We start from the raw sequence: 11,071 nt of genomic DNA, 5'->3' as shown, positions 1-11,071 counted from the left end.
CAGTTGCCCCCTAAAAGTGCCCACAGACAGGCGCAACTGTTTCTGGTGGTCAAGAAAGCTTGCAGACCTCAGGATAAAAGTACGTAGTCTCTTTAAAAGAGCAAAGTGTACAGGGGTCTGAGAAGAGTATAGGAGCAACCTCACTCTATATAATAAGGAGATTAGGTCTGCTAAACAGGCTAGCCTTAGGAGATTCTGTGAAAATGTCACCTCCACACCTGAAGCGGCTCGACTGCACAAGGCGCTGGCTAGAGGCAAGACTGACACAGTGCTAGCAATTAAAAGAAGCGACGGGACTTTTACGACCAGCGCGGAAGACAGAGCCACAGAGATTCTGCGTGCTCACTTCCTGGAGACTATTCCGGAAGACCAGTGTTTACCCTTAATTAAATACAGGCCTCCCGCTCCGACTGGGCAATCGCGAAACAAATATTCACCTCAAACTCGATCAAGTGGACAATGGCCTCGCTCGAGAAGTTCAAGTCCCCGGGAGTGGATGGTATCTTCGTAGCGCTTTTACAACAGGGTGAGCAGATTCTGCTGCCACACCTGGTTCGGCTGCTGAGAGAGAGCCTCGCAATGATCTTCATACCCAAAGTAGGAAGGAAGGACTATTCTCTGGCCAAATCTTTCAGGCCAATTAGCCTAACTTCCTTCCTATTAAAAAATATAGAAAAGATCATAGACTATGAGATAAGATCGAAGGCGCTGAAGATTGCACGACTGCATGCTGCTCAGAATGCATACAAAGCGGGAAGATCCACCAATACGGCTCTGTACCAGTTAACTTCGGAGATAGAGAGTTCACTGGAAAGTGGGGAAGTGATGCTATGCGCCTTCCTGGACATCGAAGGTGCCTTTGACAACACATCTCACAGAAGTGTAGTCAGGGCACTGGAGAGATGGAATGTGGCAGCACCGGTGCGTAGATGGATAGAGGCCGTTCTGCGCACCAGAATTTCTGAGACTACAGTAGAAGGTACAAGGATTCGCCTTTACACAACAAAGGGCTGCCCATAGGGTGGTGTGCTATCACCACTACTATGGAGCCTAGTCGCGGACGCCCTGTTAGCACTGCTAACGGACAATGGAATCCGCTGCCAAGGGTATGCGGACGACATTGTAATTACAGCCAGAGGTAAATTTGAGGACACTCTCTGCGACCTGGTAGAACGATATCGAAACTTGGCAAAGGGGTGGTGTAGAGGAGTTGAATTGAGTATCAACCCCTCAAAGACGACCGTAGTTCCGTTTGCGAGACGCAGGTTCCTACCCGGTCTCAGAAATCTCACACTTGGTGGTAGAGAGGTCGAGATGACTAGCAGGGTCAAATATCTTGGTCTTACGCTGGATTCAACTTTGCGGTGGAAGCAGCATGTGAACCAGACCCTGGTAAAAGCAACAATAGCATTAACGGTGTGCAATCGGCTGGCGGGAAAATCCTGGGGCTGTAAGCCAAGGATCGTAAGATGGTTGAACACCATGATTGTGCGACCGATAATCACGTATGTGGCGGTGTCCTGGGACTCGGTAGGAATCCAACTATCGAAGCTGCAGCAGCTAGCTTGTGTCTGCATGACGGGCGCAATGCGTACTTGCCCAACGGCAGCTCTGGAGGTCCTGATGGATCTCAAACCGCTTCATTTAGTGATCGGTCAAGTAGCCAAGCATTCACTTCTGCAAATGACAGCAGAGGAGTGTGGCAAAGGTAAGGTAATCTAGTCCCAGAGGATGGAGACTAGTGCAGGAGTGTAGAGAACGGCCTAGCTGAACGAAACCAGGTGCACCTAATTTGGGTGCCTGGTCATAGAGGTATAGCCGGCAACGAACTGGTTGGTGAGCTTGCCCGCTCTGCAGCCTCGACCAATATGGTAGGGCCCGAACCATTCACCGAGGTGGGCCCCCATACCGTAAAGGAGCTGCTCCGTGAGGAAGAAAGATCATATCATATCATCTCGCGCCAACTGCCGGTTTTGCGACAGGGAGCCTGAAACCCCAGAACACCTGCTAACCGACTGCACAGCAGTCTGTAGACGCAGGTTAAAGGCCCTTGGATCCATGTTTCCGAATAGGGATCACATCGCCTCACTAGCACCCAGTAGGATATTGGAATTTATCAATATACATACTGGGGCTTAGTGAGTCCCTGTGAGTTAGGAGAGGGCACAATAGACCTAAGGTTGCGGTGCATTTTTCAATTATTTATCTATCTATCTATCTATCTATAATTAACAAGAAAGGAAGGGCTAAGTTCGGGTGTAACCGATCGTTTTATACTCTTGCAACTACACGTCAACCTGAGTATCGAGATCTAAGTAATTTTATGTATGTATGTACATATACATACATACTATATAAGTATAACTCATATGCTGACATAGACATAAGGTTTGTTAGAAAAACGAAAACCATTATATGTAGTATAAGGGAAATGGGGTAGTACCGATCAAATTTATATTATCCCTGAATTTCAATTATATATCTCATAAATTGACCGATATTTTCTAAAAAAAAGTCAACTATAGGTACCGGGTCTATATATTCGGTAGCTAGGGGCGTGAACACTTTTTGTTGGATTTAAACAATTTTTGGTCATGTAGTGGCATACACTAAGGGCATTATTCGTGCAAAGTTTAATCCCGATACTTCTTCTTGATTTGCATACTGGAAACTGAACGCCTGGTGGCGCCATCTATATGTCGACTGGTGCGTTAGAATCTGCTATCTTTATCGATTGTCCAGTAGTTCATGACATTTCATTGATTGGAAGTGAAGTTATTGCGTTTTAAGTGTCAGTATGTTTGTGTTATCGGTGCGAAAATGAGCTTCTAACAAAGAGCCAACATTAAATTTTGTTTCAGAATTGGTTATACTTTTACCGGAACGTTTCAGTTGATGAAACAAGTTTATTGCCTATCCCGTAGCAGAGTGCACGAGTGGTTTCAACGTTTTCAAAGTGGTCGTGAGGACATAAATGACGATACATGTGGGCCTGTCAAAATCATCATTGAAATTCATGGAAATGGAATTGAATATCTCCAAAACATCGAATTGTCGCATTTTGACCGAACATTTGGGCTTAAGAAAAGTGTGTGCATGGTTTGTTCCGCACAAATTGACTGACGACAAAAAATTGCTCAGAATCCAACATTCGAAGGACCGATTATTTGACCAAAAATCACATTTTAACCATTCACCACTCCCTGTATTCACATGATATGGCACCGTGCGACTTCTTCCTTTTCGGAAAAATGCATTTGCCCATAAACGGAAAGCGTTATGGAGACGTAGGGGCTATTCAAAAGGCTTGCACCGGCATATTGGCGGTCATACCGGCCAACGAGCTAAAACACTGGTTCGACATGCTTCAGAACCGTTCAAAAAGCTGTATTGAAGCAGAAGGAGACTATTTTGAATAAAATAAATTGATGCTGCCAAAAAAACCATTTGTTCTGTTTTTTTTTAAGTCCTGTTTACTTTGGAACACAACACGTGTGTTATAAACTCAAATAAGTATCTTTAACTTCTTACCGCTGGTGGGGGAAAAATAAAGACTTTTCTTGAGTGACAATTTTTTCATTCTAATTCTGATTTGGCATTTTCATTACTTATATACTATTTTAGAAAACTATCTTAAATAACTAAATATATGTGTATGTGTGTATGTTTGTATGTATTGCAACATATTGTTTATGCTGCTTGATATGGCCCTGCAAAAAATGCGACTAGTCCGGGATGTGTCCGGGATTAGTCGCAAAGGAACATGCCACTAATCCCACTTTACATCTCTTTGTATGGACTGAACTGTTCCCTTTTGTTCGAGCATGTCCTATGAAGAGACTAATTGTACCCATTTATACCCAAATGGGTATAAAAAGGGACTAGTCGCTTTGTAGGTCGCAATGGTAGCAGAATGAGACCAGTCGTTATAAAACCTCTAAAATCCCTTTAACAATCAAGATAAATTTTATCCGAAGCCTTCGTTTTAAAATATGTATTTTTATTTAATTGACTTTAAACATCTTAAATACAGCTTCTCTAACATAAATCTGACAAATCAAAATTTTTGCAAAACTCATGAAAGAAATTATCATCAAAATTTAAAAAAATGTGTCTTAAAAAAATCGTTTACGCAGTTTTGTACTCCACTCAAAAAGTTCGCGTTGATTTCTTGCTTTCATATAACGCGTGAACAAAATTTATTCTTTAAGAAAAAAACGAAATAAAATGGGCTACAAACTTTTAGGAGAATATTTCTTGTGAGTTTTTAGCTGCGAAAATTTTAAAATAAATATTCGTTCTGGTTTCTTTACGAGTTTTATAAATCACATTTTTTAAATAATTTTATAATAAAAATTAAAAAAGAAAAATTCAGTCCAGAAATAAGAAGTCAGAATTTAAAGTCTGAAATATTACAACTTTGTACTATTGCAGTTTATATTAAAACAAAAAAAAAAACAATTGGAGGGGTAGTAGTTTAAGATGCAGAATTCTTCTTTTTTGTCGATAAGCTTTCTTAAAGCATTTAGCTTTTTCGAAAGCAATGGCTTTGCGCAGCGCGTCCTCCGGCGACAATCCCTTAAATGGTAATTTGGCAATGGCTCCTAAATGAAAAGAAGATTTAATTTAACTTGAAATAAAAACATACATATGTGTAAAACAATGGTATGGAATATTTATCTTACCAGTCAATGAAGCATAAAAATTTGGGAAAGATTTTAAGCTTATCTTTCCATAATGAACCATCCACGTTTATTGACGCTATGACGTCCTTATTTAACAGCAGCCTTATATTTCTGAGATTGTTGCATAAAATAGCAGACATCGCAGATTCCTATAAAATATGTTTAAATAATATTTGTAAACTGAGCTATAATATTTTAATATATTATATATAATATTTTCTGCTGCAAGAAGTGCAAGCAGTTCAGAAAGGCTTTTGTGGCTTATTTTATTACGAATTGACCACATTTTCAATTTCTGCTGAAATGGGACTTCCACTGAGCGACTTGGCACATATGGTAGAACCTCCTCTACATTTCCAGCAATCCTAGCAGTGGACACGGTCGACACAGCGTAATTTCTACCTAGTCTTAACTTTTCACGATTCTTTTTTCTTTCCCTACTTATTATTCTCCTTAGGTGACGCTTGCTTACCTTACTCATCTTGTACAAAAACTCCTTTTCTCACTTTGCTGCTATTCCTTTTTTCTTTTATTTGTTTTAATAATGTTGATTTAGCCAAACAGATTTTCAATTTTCACTTTTCGCACTTCTTACTTTTTAAAAATCATCTGTTGCAAAACTAGTGGCCGCACATTACCGATTATACGGGAAATATTATCGATAGTACTGCCTTGGAACTATCTCGATACATACATTTACCCTCATTTAAACTTTTGCGTAATTCGAGTCAAATTGCGCTAAAAAAATTAAATAAATTAGTAAGTGTGTTTCGATAAAAAATGTGCATATATTTACTCACTGGGTCATTATTTTTCGTTAACTCTTTTTCTCCTTAATACATTTATTACCTTCTGCAGATATTTTGTTCTTCCCATTATTAACAAATTACCACTGGCAATAGTAATATGCACGCAAATCACAGTTCTAACTTATTTCTTTTTATATTTTATTTTATTGTAGTTATAGGTGTTTTATGTTATTACGCGTAAAAATGTTGTCAAGCACTTTTTTAGTTTACTTTCGCAAAAATAGTCAATGTAATATAAATACAATGCTGGAAAACATGTACACCACAATGAAAAAATAGATATAAACAGTGCTTATCAATTTGTTTAGATAAATAATCTCTTGATGTCGATTCCTTTTGTCTGCTCGCAATACCTTTCGATATAATAATGGTATAATATCAGTAGATAATTATCGATATAGAGACGTCGATAGGTTTCGACTTCTAGTTCTGCAACTGTGAAAAGAGTGTTGTTAACTACGTAAGACATTTTCGAGCTTAGGTTGAAAAGGCTCACAATTTTCAAAATGAATTGGCTTGAGTGGTTTTAAATCCAAATCAATAATTGTTAAAAATGATAATATGCTTATAAAATACAAGCTTTGCTCAGATCTACAGCTTACTAAATATTTGCAGAAACAAAGGTCTATGCTTAGAGAATAATTGACAGCATGCCTAATATCCAGGCTTTTACTTAAAGCAGTATTGTATCTTCTTATTGAAGAAAAAGCTATTATAAATAATCATTTCTTTGAACCATAAGTGATACAAAAAGTACAAAAATTGAGATTTCGTGTATAGCAAAAATATTCTCTTGCATATTAATTGTTTCTAACATCAGGTTATTAATCATTATAACCTAAATTTCACTTCGAATCGAAATGTAGGTATTAAAATCAAATCTCCAAACGTCTTAAATATTTATCTTTTAGGTTATATCATTTAGCTCGACGATATTTAAGAAAAAGTACATCGATGAAATTTCCCCTTTGTTTGTAAGTAGCACAAAAAAAGGGAAATTTCCCTAACTTAACAACACTGTATTTAAATGTAAGCAAAGTCGCAGAAGTGCAGATAAACAACCAAATGAAGCAATTGGTAAGTTTTTATTGAAATATAGTTGTGTAAATCTCACAATAAATTAATTATATTGTGAATTATTGCAGCATGCAACTGTTTTGTTCTACGGCTAATCACATAAGCAACCAACAGATGTGATAGCCGGCGCAACAGTTGGTTATTTCATCAGAGTCTGGAACGTTCTGCAGGGGATTTGATAATAAGGTATGTTGGTTTTTTTAAGTAAGCATTTATTGGTGGATTATATTGTTGCTCTTGAATCTATTATCAATGCTTTTACAGATCCAGATTTTATTAAAAACCAAGTATCATCATGGAAGCCTCCATTTGAATGCCGCTCTTAAGTCAAATACGTACATGATTGAAATATAAAATTCTGTTAGAAAAAGCTATTTTTCATAAAAATGTTTGGAAATTGTTAATGTTAATGTATACTAAAAGAAAGATAGTTTAATTATCTTTTAATCCATAATGAATTAAAAAAAATTCATTTATTTTGTAAATGCTTCAAGGCTATATTTATTGGTTTATGCAAGTCAAAAGTACATGTCGAAATACAAAATGTTGTTAGCATGGGCTTTGTTTTATAAGCATGTTTAAAAATATACAATGTTAACGCATATGAAAATGGAGATAGTTCAATTATCTTTCGTTCTGATTACAATTTCTTATAAAAATTTTTCAGTTTGTAAAAAGTTTCAATGTTTTTGTACACCGCCTCTTGCTAGTGCAAAGACATGTACGAAATTCATTACTTATGGTTTTTAAATGTAATAGGTTATGATAATTGAATGGAAGGAAATTCAGTAACTTTGCTTTGAAATTTATGAATGTATTTTTGCCAAAATTCTAACTTTTTTCCCAATAGTACCCGATAGGGATTAATTGAGACTAATTGATCTCCAATTATACCCGTTTGAGACTAGTTGCGACTAATTAATACTCAATTGTTCCACATCGAGACTAGTCCCGGAATACTCTCTTTAGAGATTAGTCGCACAATTTTTTGCAGGGGGGGTTGTTTTCAGGTGTACAATTCAATACATGTGTGGGTGTTTAATGTGATCTGATCTGGGTTTCAAAACTGGAAATTTATAATTTGTGTTTACCCATTCAGTTTACAATTCATATATGCAATTTTATTATTATTGTATGCACATTGCATATAAATCCATATGTCTGCTTATGTATACATGTATGTACATGTGTATGTATGTATGTATATTAATATATAAATAGATATTTATATTTAATAGAATTTCGGCTTTGCTGATGAGTAAACATGTTCAATAATATTTGAACAACGTTTTTATAGGTTTACAAAGTTTTTTCGGTGCTACTAAATCAAAACAAAACCATATGTGACAGTTTACCGAAGTTCACAATAACATAACACAACCCGACAAAATTAAAAAAAATGTTTGCTTCTTTGAATTTATTAACTGATTCTAGTTAATTTGGGCGTGCTGAATTCAAATCTGTAATCAGTTTGTCTCTATCAGCTCTAGTTTTCATGATATACTTATCTTTTTTATTTTTTTTTTCAGGTCATAAGTTAAGTGGAGGGTATAAAAAGCTATATCATGAAATGAGACAAACAGATTACAGATTTGAATTCAGCGCACCCAAGTTAACTAGAATCAGTTGATAAATTCAAAGAAGCAATTTGAGTGTTGGCCTGTGTAATCGAAATTCGAACATTTCACATGACATTCGATTGAATTTTTCGTTCGCGTGAAAATAAAAATACATGGGAATGGTTTATTCACACGAAGTTTGCGATAAAGCTTAGGATCCAGCTCTCAAGAAATGTAATAGCTTAATATAAAAAAACGCTTAAGAAATGGTCAAGAAAATTTCCTGCGGTAAATAAGAGGACATTAAATTTTACGCCGAAGGCTTTATATGAGCCAGTATAAAAATTCAACGACGGGCGTGGCGCCGCCCACTATTAGCTAAAATCACATATCTCAGGACCTGCTCGACAGATTTCAACCAAATTCGGTACGTAACATTCTTCAAACCTTTTTATATCACAGTGCTAAAAAGTTCCATCCCACTCTTTCCTTTCCAGTGTACAAATCAAGAAGCAATTAATATAACGGGACACAACGTTGCAGGAATAATGCCTTTAGCGTATGCCATCTTTTGACCATAAATTGTCGAAATCCAAAAAAAACTGTTCATCCCCAAAGTACCGAACATTTGGACCTTAGTACCTGTAGTTGCCTTCTTAGAAGAAATATCGTTCAATGTGTGATATACTATATACATATTTGAATTTCAGAGTTAATATTTTACTTGTCTGTATGTCGATAAATGGTTGAATAGTGTCAATACTTCCTTTCGCTTGCATATAAGTACCTAACACAACTATATTGGTGATTCCCACGACAGCCGGTTCTACGTACCGGAATTGACTCGGGTTTCATCCGACGAAGGGCTGTTTTTTCGGTGAGCTAACCCCATTTGGATCGGTAAGTGTTAATATGTGTTTGTCGTCATTGGAGCAATGCCTTGCAGCAGGGTTGCTCCGTATCCTCTTGGCTCGTGCTGGCATTGACTCCGGGCCCGGAGGAATTTGAGATTCACAGGGAGTGGACCACGAGTTATGTGGCCCCATATTGTCTACGCAATACTGCGATACAAGCCTCTACGGCTGTGCAATCTGCACAGGTAACATAGCTCTCACTCTGACTTGTCCTCCCCCAACCTTCATCCCGCTCCAATCCTCGTGCGAGAACCAATCAGCAACTCTTGTTCCTGTTCCGTGTGTCAGACCGTCATACGTCGGAACGTCACGTCAGTCAAGTGCAAATCCTGCACTCTCTGGTGTCATTTCCCGGCGTGTTCCGGCGTGCGCACCACGCGTGAGTGGAGTAAGTTGCCTCTGCGAATGGTAGGCACCTTGCCGCGGTGCAGGGGCTTAGGCGCAAGGCATATTCGGCATCCCCCAACCGGTGTGGGTGGTGCCCGCAGGCACTGCCCAGGCAGCATGTCGGGTGCCGCATGAGTGCGCCAACCAAGAGCTACCACCTCCTAATCCAGGGTGTTATGCGACTCCGTGCCCATTGGAATATTTGCAGCCAGGAGGTGAATTCGGCTGTATTATAACGGAGCCTCCCCAACACCGGGCCAAATTGGGGAGTAACTGTGACCTTACCGCGTCAAGGGGCTCTGGCGTAGAGGACCCTCTAGTTCCCCATTAAAATAATAAACCCGACAGCTCACATTGTTGAGCCAAGGGTCGTAAGGAAATGATGAGCACACAAAATCCAAAACAAAACAACCCAGAAACAAGGCAATAACTACGGAAAACGGACTCGGACAACGGAAAGGAAATCGGTGCAGCAGCGAGCAAGGGAGGTCAAGGAGCTGTTTGAGGAGTATGCCAGTAACCGTGGCCCGGTCAGTGCTACATTGTCCGCAAGGCATGGCGATGGAAGGGCAGCGCCCTCGGACACGTATACTCAAGCAGCGAAGCGGAAGAGCGGCCAAATCACGCCGCAGGAGTCCCCCAACTCCAAAAGGTTGAGCGGCAGCAACACAAGAGCAGCCGGAGGCCAACCATCCGAACCGACACCCCAGCGGGTGGAGGAGGGGCGGCGCAAATATGCGGAAGCTTTCAAAGGCCTCAAAACTACCCGGCGGAGTTGCTAACATCGGATGAACTTACGGTGCTCCAGGACCTCCTTATTGAAGATGTGTTCAGAGGAACTGAATACACGGCATCCTTCCTGGGAGTGGACTTTCAAGGAGGTATGATACAAGTGAAGTGCAAGGACGAGAGGTCCGCCAACTGGCTGCGGGAGTTCGCCCCAAAGCTGGGGGACTGGAAGGGTCCTGTCCTCTGCGTGAGGAGAGCGGAAGCTTTGCCAATCATGCATGGCATGACAATGTTCCTCCCTCAATGCGGGGACAAACCCTACGAGTTTGCCTTAGGTCTGGTGAAAAATCAGAACCTGGGCCTCAGCATCTCGTCCTGGCCCATCGTCAGCAGCAAGGCGGAGAAAATAGGCGACATGATAGGTTGGAGATTGTACTTGTACATTGACGACGAATCGTACAAGTACGTCCGGGCAGCGAGCTTCCGACTGTTCTACAGGTTCAGCTCGGTGGTCATGCGGCCCTACAAGCCTGCAGCCACTGGAAGCAAAGGAGCAGGGAAGGCTGCGACTGAATAAAGCGGGGATGTCGAAAAACAGGCAGAGACTGTGGCAGCCCCGGAGGCAGTAGCAATGCAGGTGGACGAGGTGGCGAATAAGCCCAGCGAAAGCAGGACTGGACAGGCAATGCCAGCGGCGACCATCGACGTCCCTGATGTTAGTTCCTGCGGTCAGGGAGCAGAGCTACCCTCCACGCAGGGACTAAGAGGATCTATCCTTCCTCGAACCATTATTATAATGGCCGTCAATACGGAAATTGCCCAGGTGAACCAGCATCACGCGGCAGCAGCTTCGGCTGTCATAGCGAACAGGTTCACAGCGGAGAAACTGGGCATACTGCTGATCCAAGAGC

General features: G+C 40.2%; 1 long non-coding RNA gene across 1 annotated transcript; it reads left to right on the top strand.

Moving 5' to 3' along the window:
• Positions 1-6,525: 6,525 nt before the first annotated feature.
• Positions 6,526-7,195, top strand: LOC120782405. The gene is made up of 3 exons (XR_005706251.1): positions 6,526-6,571; positions 6,640-6,757; positions 6,836-7,195. It is a non-coding gene; the product is annotated as an uncharacterized LOC120782405 (long non-coding RNA).
• The last annotated feature ends 3,876 nt before the right edge of the window (positions 7,196-11,071 follow it).

Source organism: Bactrocera tryoni, chromosome 1 (genome assembly GCF_016617805.1).
Source record: "Bactrocera tryoni isolate S06 chromosome 1, CSIRO_BtryS06_freeze2, whole genome shotgun sequence".
Taxonomy (NCBI): Eukaryota; Metazoa; Arthropoda; class Insecta; order Diptera; family Tephritidae; genus Bactrocera; species Bactrocera tryoni.
Note: the sequence above shows the minus strand (reverse complement) of the source record. Positions and strands in the feature narration are given on the sequence as shown.